This window comes from Pundamilia nyererei, unplaced genomic scaffold (genome assembly GCF_000239375.1).
Source record: "Pundamilia nyererei isolate P.nyererei 1_Seehausen unplaced genomic scaffold, PunNye1.0 scaffold00002, whole genome shotgun sequence".
Classification (NCBI taxonomy): Eukaryota; Metazoa; Chordata; class Actinopteri; order Cichliformes; family Cichlidae; genus Pundamilia; species Pundamilia nyererei.
The window spans coordinates 9,932,312-9,942,097 of NW_005187403.1; the positions used below are offsets into that span (position 1 = coordinate 9,932,312).

Consider the following 9,786-nt stretch of genomic DNA (forward strand, 5'->3'; position numbering starts at 1 on the left):
AGAGTGAAACTTCTAATAAGTCGTAGTAGTCGCTCTATTAAAAAAGCTGCGTTAAGCGCTAACTGGTACAGACTAATAATTTTTTGCATCATATAAAATAGGAAACGCCTTCTGTGCACAGGTTGTGCAAATTAACTTGAAGCACATGATTAGTTTGCTTTTTCATTGGGCACAATTGGTTAAATCCTTCTTTCATAATGGTTACATTGTTCATTTTTATCAGGTTATCCTATGTTAAAAAACAGACGGGCGTAAAATGTGTTCTGCTTATTATATGGGACGTTTTTTAAGCAGGTGCTTTGAGAAAATTAGTCAAAGTGTTTGACTAAATCCATCTGTCATTACTTAATTAATATTCCACAGAGTTTCCATTACTCTTTAGATTGACTGTAATTGTATTGGCATCAATGCAGAAATAGCAGAGGCTGATTACCACCAGACTGAGCTGCAAAAATACACCTTTTTAGGTTTAGTTTGATATTTTCTTTAAACACTTTTACATTTTTTCACTTGTACACAAAACACAGGTGTGATCCTTGTTGGGGGGGTTTTATGGGTTTGTTTGTTTTTTCGTCTGAACACCCACACCACACACACACACACACACTACAGGCGGGCACTTAGTAGTTGGTATTTGGAGCAGTGTGTGAACAAAGTGCTTTTCATGGTTTTGTTTTGCTAGTGTGTAAGAGCAGGCTCATTATAGAGAGTCAGGGGAAGTTCACTTCTGGATTCGTAAAGGAACTTCACCACTCCGTACGCCATCCCAAAAAATATCTAAAAGAGTCAAACACATAAAACGTTCGAATATGGGCATTTCTCACACACACTTGGAGGTGGTAAACACCAAAACACACACATACATGGGAACATTAACCAATTAACACTCTGAAACAAATCGGAGTAGTTTGGTTGGCGAAACCATGAAGATACTCGTTTACAGCATCCATGTTGTTTTAAGAGGCTGGATGTCTTCGTATGTGTGCGTGCACGTGTGTGCGGTGGTGCGTTACTGCGTATGTTGATGGGAGTCTGATAGAAAAATCCTGGTGACTTGGGCCATGCATCAAAGGCCTGCGGAGAAGCCGCACGGCATCTGGGAGCAATAACGTTGCTTCTAACCCTTCATTACCACAAAGACTGGGCCCTGGGTGGCAGCCAATGGTAATTTTCACAACCCTCCTCCTCACCTCCCTCTGCTTTTCTTTCCCTCCATTCTTCTGCCATTTTCCCCATTGACTTCTGTCTTTAAGAAGAAAAAAAATTAAACACAGAGGGGATTTCTTTTAAAAAAGGCGCACGGAGAAAGTAGTATAGAGTGAGGCTCAGTGGGTTTGATGCACTTGTTCAGACCAATTTCATCAATTTATAGATTTTTGTAGGAACCGATTTGTCACAACGTTCTTGTAGAAAAGATTTGTTTGTGAACATAAGCATCTTTTCGTTGTGTGTAACGAAAAACCCCACTGACGTACGCAAAAGCCATGTTTGGTCTGTGAGCAACATATGAGAAACAGAGACGGCATCTGAGGAAACCTAATTTGACTTAATGCTGTTTGGACTTTATTTAAAGCAAGGCCACATGTTGCCAATATTTAAATGAGGAACAGACAATGATTTAGCTAAGAGAATTACAACGCTGAAGAGCTGGATTGGAGCTATTCTGGGGCAGTGTGTAAAAACACACAGCTGTTCATGACTCATCTGGCTAAAGATTGCGCAATAATGCTCATAACAAATCACCTTGAGCAACGTGCCAGGGCCCACACTCTATAATCCTCCATTTATCATGCAAAAGTGCCTTTTTGATAACAGCATGTCAGGTGAGCATGTTTCAGGAACTCGAATCTAATCTGAAACGTCCAATTTCGCAGTGATATGAACATTAATTCTCACATTTTCTTTTTTATGACAAGGTTTTGGCTCCTTCGATTATCTTTTTTCATTCCTTCTTACAGAAAAAAAAACCCAACAGCCTTTGAGCTTTGCTTTGAGATTTTCCTGTGGGAACTGCACAAACGTGAACAAATGTCTTTGTGGAGAGATGAAACATGCTGACTGCAGTTGAACGCAGCCTGGCAGGTTAGTGATACCTTCCTGTTTAGTGGTTAATTGCTAAACAGTCAATTATCTGCCCTGAATTTACTCCTGCAGAAGGTCAGTGTTACAACCTCGGGGCTATCAAGGACATGTGATCAATCACCGTTGACCACCAAAGCGTAAAAGAAAGGTTGGCCAGCAGACTAACTATATAAACACACGCTAAAATCCACACACGGCGGCAATCTTGTCTGGTGGAGGGCAAATGTTCAGCTGGTGTGTTTTGTGTCTCACAGCAAAACTCCCAGTACAAACCAGTCACAGCTAAATGACATGAAACCCCAGTTCCCTCACAAGCAAATGAGGCACGCAAGCGTCTGCCAGTGTTCACGCATGTTTTTCATGTAAGGATTATGTACCTTAAGGTAAACACGTGATGTCAGAATACGGGGGAAACACTGTGAATGCTTTTATAGAAAATGTAAATGCTACACTTGGCACTGACCCACAGACATTTGCAGTAAGTTCAGTCTCGTGAAACTTCATGAGCATTAAAGCTGTGTCAGGCTAAAAGTCAAAGAAATAAAAAAGCATGAAATAAAAAAAACTAACAAAATATAATTATAAATACACCATTGGAGAAATGCACTTTATTTTATAATGTGTAAAACAGTCACAGAAATAGCAAAAATGTATGTTTTATACATTTTTAAACCTCAATAAAATTGCCACGCAGATACACATACACAGCTGTGTTTCCATCACATCAGCGGCCGTTACCTCCAATTATATTAATTGCCTAGAAACTTCGCCTCACCCTGTACCTACTGACAGCCCAACCCCAACCTTGAACCTGAAGCTCACTTTAATTTAACTCTAAACAAACAAATTCATCGCTTAGTGAGTTATGTTGTGGTCACTTGGATCCTCGAGTCACCCGTATACTTTGTTTCATGTGGTCATTTTTGTTCTCACACTATGCTCCATGTTTCCAAAAGAGGAACATCATCAGCATTATCATATCATAAACTAAATATATGAACAAACCAGCCTGTGTCCCTCACCCTTCATTTCTATAATCTCAAATCTTCTTTTCCATTCATGACAGATTTTATCATTCTTACAGCCTTTCTAACTTTCCCTGCTACATCATCCTGCGCTCACTTCCATTAACTTAAGTATGTTTAATATCTCAAACAGACATTTATCACCCCTTAATCATGTCGCTACATTCTTTTTTTGTGTCTCTATCTCTCAGCCTCTGACATTTTATCAAATAAAAACCGATGACGCTATTTAAGATAAGTCTCAGGGGGCATGCTGTCTATCTCTGCTTCCACAAAATCTGTAATCTGTCTAAGGAGGTACAGATAGCACTTAAGAGTGACTTAGACTTTATTGCATATGTATAAGAAACCCAGCTTTATAATCAGAGTGGTAGTGACCTCTGAAGGGTGTACTCTGGGACAGGGTTGATAAGTTAAGACGATGGATAGATGGATGGATAAAATGTCTTCTGTGCATTTTAAATGCTGTTTTGGAAAATCTATGTGCTTCTTGAGTTGAAAAGATTAAATGGGTACACAACCCTTCATAAAAGGTATTAAACACAAACAAATGGCACATTAATTAATGACTGTAGAGCATTGTTCAGATTCAGGTTGGCTGTTTGTTAGCTGCCGCTAGATTCACATTTATGGAACCAGTATAAAAGTATAGATTTTCCCATCTAACGCCAAAAAGCACCTTCCCACAAATATTTCAGTTACTTAGTGGGGCACGGTGATGAAGCGGTTCGCGCTGGTGGCCTAGGCCTTTTTTGCATGGGTTCTCTCTGTCCAAAGAAATGCTTGTTCGGTTAACTGGTGCTTCTAAAATGTGTCCGTCTCTCTGTATTTTTTGGCCCTGTGATGGACTGTTGTGGCCTGTTAAGGGTCCTCGTGGCCTCACCCGCTGTCGGCGTGGTCAGGCTCCAGCAACCCTGAGCTGGATAAATGAGACGGATGAGGCTCCCAGTGTTTCCTGAGCCCTTTCCTCAAGCCACTGTCTTTTTAAAATATGCTCCTTTCAACAGATAAGTATCGCTGATACGCTATCACATGAGAGAAAGGAAAAATAACCGAGCTATTATGCGGTTCACATTTTCTGTTACCCAAAGAATTATGGCTGTTTGTCTCTGGATAGAAAATGAGCTGCAAAGTTTCACAGAAACACGCACATTAAAACACATTCAGCCGTTCAGATTTACAGGCTGCTTCCACAATTACGTACAGAGCGCTCTCTTAAATACATTTACAGAGCAACACCCGCAATCTTATCTTCCCCACACGCAACGCACGAAAGACACAGTTTCGCCCACGAACTGGCGGAGCTGCTGTCAAAGCAGGAAAAACAAAGTCAGAACCTTGAGGTTTTTCTGTGACAGTATTAAGCAGCTGTATTTCACGGCAAGACGGAATAACATGGGAGCGCAGATCACGCGTGTGTATGTGCATACTTTCTCAGCATTTCTGGCTTCCCTGACTAAGAGTCTGAAAAGTAAGCTGTCTGCCTGGTCATCCAAACAGTGGAAACAATGTTAGCGCGACCGCAGCATTTCCCCCACCTACCCATTAAAATTCACTCTTTCCAATCCTCCAAAGCCTAAACTCGACTGCAACACTAATCCATTTTATGTCCTATGAGGATTGGTTTCTGTAATTCTCTTTTTCTGGCTTGCTAGGTTTTTTTTTTTTTCATTTTTTTGTTGGACCTCCTTGTTCATGGGGCATCGTTTCGCCCCCCATTTTGAAGTTCTTCCCCATTTTTCTAGCCGTCCAAGCGGTACTGCTGACTCGTCTCTCGTGGGATCGTGCCTGCTTTGATTTGGAGCTCAGGTCGGAGCTCAGAAACCACAGCTAAAACAAACACATGGCCTTGGCCACCACCACACTGCACACGTACTACTACACACACACACACACACACACCTGGAAACACTAGCACTAATTACTCCTGTCTGCTAGAAGTAAGGACCAAACCTAACTGTGAGTGCGTGTGAAGCCCTAGAAAGTAAAGGAGGAACTTTTGACTGGTTGTGTCTCAACACTGCCTTTTCCCTCCTCTTTTGCACACACACACACACACACACACACACACACACACACACACACACACACACACACACACACACACACACACACACACACGTCTTTCGCCCTGGTTCTGATTTACCAGTCGTATGTCACCCTTCCAAGCAGCAACCAACCCACCCCCCTTGCCACCACTCTGTGTGTGTGTGTGTGTGTGCTGGGAAGGCTGCAGAGCTGCATAAAGGGCTCTTTATTCGAGTCGGACAGGGAGAGGAAATCAGCTTTAGAAATAAAAACAGAAGGAGCAAGAGAGAGATGGAGACCACAGGGCTGCACATCTGGAGTTATTACAAGGCTTCCTCCTGCTTGCCAAGAAAACGCCGACATTCCTGCCCCTTTCTACAAAGACCACGGAGCCTCTCCTCTCATCCAGGCTCACTCCTACATGCACAAATCCATCACTCATATATATATATATTTATATATGTATGCTCACATGTATCAAAAGCAGCGATGCACTGCATTGAGAACACGCAAATGCTTTGCGAAACACATAAATGCCTCCATGTGAGAGCGCAAACGCGTCCACATACGCTTCCACTAAAAGGCTCCCTCCCTCTGCAGCCAGTCCTTCACTCCCTTTCCAAACTTTTACAACACGCAGGCCAAATGAATGTGTCTCACTTCCTGTTCACCTCTGACCTTCCACTTTCTCCCTGCAAGCCAGAAGAGGGAGACTGGAAAAGGAGGGGTGAGCCAGACAGAGGGAGTGGAGAGAGAAAGAAGAGAGGAGAAAGGAAAAATAGGGGGCCGGCGAGCTCCTCCTCTTTCTCTCTCCATATCTCCTCTCTCTCTCACTCCTTTTCTCCTTCTGTCTCTCAAAGGGAGAACTTGGTGGCCAGTCCCTTGCCACGTCGAACCTCCAGCCAGTCCACCTTGCCTGCTACCGGAGATCCCCCTTTGTCTTTGTCTTTTCTTTTTTGCTCTAGGAGCATTTGAACCCCGATCAGCCAAGGTTTCCCTCAGCAGTGTGGCAGCAGCGCTGAATGAAAGAACAGGCAAATTCAGCAAGGATTTGGGAAAGAAGAAGCATCACCTAACGCAGAAAGATGCAAAGAAGTGAAACGAGATCGCCAAGACGCAGGTATCCCCCGCTTTCTTTCTTTCCATTCGGCGTACGTCTAAGGAGACGAAAGGTTGCATACTCCGGCGTTTTAGAGGGACGTGTTGGGTTGGGAGGATTTCGGCTGACCACAAATATTATCTGATAAGATCTGTTCCAGGGAGATTAACAGCACTTGCACTTGCAGCTGTTTTTAACCATAAGTACTTGAAACTCTAATGACTTTTGTTCGGTTTGGCCTGAAATTTTAAGGGAACTAAATGGGGCTTAGGCTGCACTAATTTGGGTTAAATAGGTTGACCATTTTTGTGTGTTTTGGCATCTGTGCTGGGCTTTATTTTTTGCCTTTAATCTTTTCTAAATGCAGAATTCTTGCAAAGAAATACTAGTTACTTTGTTACATTAATATTTAAGACCAAAATTCTCAGATTAAAAAGCATATAATTAGCCGATGAGTAATTAAAGCTCATTGGCTACATATAACAGATTTATGACTTCTAAATGTGTTATATTTGATATTAAACATTAATTAAACACTTTCTGTGTGTTTGTGTTTACCCCGTAGAGCTCGGTGAGGAATGTTGCTTTTCACAGCGGGAAACAGGAAGGAATGTCACAGAATCTGCCAATCAGCGCCTATCACCTCCGTCTAACCTCTCCCGCTCCTCCTCCTCCTCCACCACCACCACCTCCTCCTCCATCCCTTCCATCCCAGCTCACTCAATCATCCCCGATCGGCCCTTTGCGGCAGTCAGACTGCGAAGATAAGCCAGGCCCCGGAGCCTGGCTGCAATCACAGTGAGTACGATTAAGAGTGTGTGTGGTGATGTATCTGATTCTGAGCGCATGAGTAAAGAGTCCTCCACAGCGCTACCCTTCAGCCGCCCGGCCCGCCTGCCCAGTGTTCAGACTACCTGTTCAGGAAGTAGTGGTTGTACAGTAGTCTGCACATTGGTTAGGCTGGCCGGGGAAGCACAGGACGACTGCCTAAAAAAAGCAGGATGGGGGGGGGGTTAAAAAAAAAAGTGAGAGCCCTCCAAAGGGCATTCAGCAGGCACAAGCACATCAGGCTGTGGGAACACGCAGCTGCACCACCCCTCGTCCATCTGGACCAGCCCGGGCACGAGCCTAAATAAAGCACCCAAAGGCTCCACCGCAGAAGGCCTAGCCCTCGCCCAGGATGGATTTATGAGTGATGGAGAAGTCCTAAAATTTTGAAAACAGACCCATCAGGTTGTACTCTTATTAAGCTATATGATGTTTGTGTAACCAAGACCTCACTCTGCGACTCAGCTTGTGAAAAATATTTAAAAATCGTCACAATAAAGAGGCTTAAGTTTTCAATGTTGTTGTTTTTCTTTTTTTCTTGAGCAACTTATCACACATATACGGGCTCCACGAAAAGTAAATAAACACCACAGGCATATAGATATAAGTGATGGTTGCGAGACATTTTTAACATGTTGTTTATTTTCCTATGCAACCAAAAGCTGAAACCAGAAAAGTTCAGCCACACAGAAAAAAACCCAAAAAGATAACTAAAGCGCACAGTAAACCTCCAGCGTCACACTGCACTCATAATGAAAATGTACAATTATGCCTCTTGCTTTCCCTGCATCAGCTTGTGGCCGCTTTACCTCAAATGACCATGTAATGTGCAGAGAGGCAGGAAGCCACCAGACAGAAATGTTGAAAGAGCAGCCACTCTATCATTGTCTGTTCACCGTTTTGTTTTTGGGTTGGCTTTTTTTTTGTTGCTTTTTATATAGCTCTCCCGCCAAAAAAAGACAGAAAATTGTGGGTTTTAGTGTTTGTAGGTGATGTCATGTGAAAAGTTACAAGTTTAGCTACCCCCCTCCACTTGCGGCCCCTTGCTTCTACTTCTTCTCTGGGACCACAGTTTACCTTCGGGCCTGCCTGTCTTTGATAAAGCAAACCCGCAGTGTACCGTTTCGAATCCCCACTCCCTCGCAAACACGCCAAAGCAAAAGAAACGTTCACACGGTGCCTCATCACAGAGCATCGTCTTCAGGAATGAACACCACAAAACCAACCTGTTTCCATTTACAGCCCTGCCACCAAACACACAAGTGTATATGCATTTATATATATATACACACATACACACACCCGTAACGCACAAAGCAAACGTCCATGTGCATGCACACACACACACACACACACACGCTCACCATTAAAGCAGACATGTTACTATGAGTGTGCTGAAAGCAGCGGTCTACTGTTTCCCCCCAGGATGTTTACAGCTGGGATCACCAGGAGAGTCTGGCTTTCTGGCAGCTTTACAGCACGAGCAGGGAAACCCGGGCAGACACACACATGCGCAGTGACTGAACACACACACACACATACACAAAAGAAAAAGGGCACCCAAAGTTAATACAGGCGCTAAAAAAATCAAATGAAATCAAGCCATTTGTGCCTTTGTACTATTGTCAATGTGAAACTGCGGTTGTCACATGCTTGTGTAAAAATATGGATTTGATTATACCAATGCACGGCTATCACAAGCGTTACAAGTCTATAAAATCCAGTGTTTTACATTCATATACACAATGTTTCTTTACAACCATTTTTTTTCTCAATTTGTGGCTCATCCCCCTCACTTTCACTCTGCTTTGGGAAGCTTTAAGCTTTAGAGCGGCCTAATTCAAAGAACTGGCATGTCCTGTGGTAATACAGACCAGAAGGCTTCTAAGAGCACACACACATGCATGCGTGCACACACGCACACACTAATCAAAACATCCTGGCACCACTACTTGGGTCGAAAGTTATTATTAGTGTCTGGAGGTGGAGTGTGTCCATGTGTGTATGCGTTTGCCAGACCATGGCGAGGGTTTTCCCCGTGACAAGCGGCACCACCAATAAAACAGTCGTGTGCTGATTTTGCAAGATGGTGCAAATAACATTTCAACGCATATACGTGGAAAAGGGTGTGCAAAAACGTGGAGTTTTCTGTATGCACTGATGCATTTTCCCCCCTGAAATTAAACAAAGCATCATATTTTGGCAGGTCTCCACCCAGGTGGTCAGCAGAATTCCTTCGGAGTACTCTAGTGTGTGAGGGGCTTATGTAAAATGTCGGATATAAAACATCACGTAAACTATTTTTAGGCTACAGCTACAGCAGCAGGCTGAGCTGAGCTGTAACGTCAGCACGTGGTGTTGGTTCTAGGTCTCCATGCGTCCTCACAGCTCCATGTTCAAATAAATAGACATTATGAGAGAGAGGTAACAGATGGAGGGAGGAGACAGGAGTAAAAAAAAAAGGAGACTGTGACAAGGAAAGACTGAGACAGAAAGCAAGAGGCGAGGAAAGGATGACAGACTGTTTCTTTTGTTTTTTGGGAAGAACATTTGAGGACGTCGCTGGGAAAGAAGGAGGGAGGGAGGATGTAATGTACCAAACCAGCCCTTCCTACCTCTTTGCCCCCCCCATCTGTGCTACCTTTTCTCCCCACTTTCTCTCCTCACATGGTCCTTGTTACTCCTGCTGCTAACCAGCTAACGAGAGACACTCCTGCCTCCAAC

General features: G+C 43.5%; 1 protein-coding gene and 1 long non-coding RNA gene across 13 annotated transcripts in view; one reads left to right on the top strand and one right to left on the bottom strand.

Moving 5' to 3' along the window:
• dnm1a (dynamin 1a) overlaps positions 1 to 9,786 on the bottom strand; it is a 50,307-nt gene that overhangs the window by 10,709 nt on the left and 29,812 nt on the right. The gene's annotated exons all lie outside the window — the stretch shown is intronic.
• LOC102201936 (uncharacterized) lies at positions 5,986 to 7,575 on the top strand. Its single transcript, XR_311393.1, has 2 exons — positions 5,986 to 6,255; positions 6,800 to 7,575. It is a non-coding gene; the product is annotated as an uncharacterized LOC102201936 (long non-coding RNA).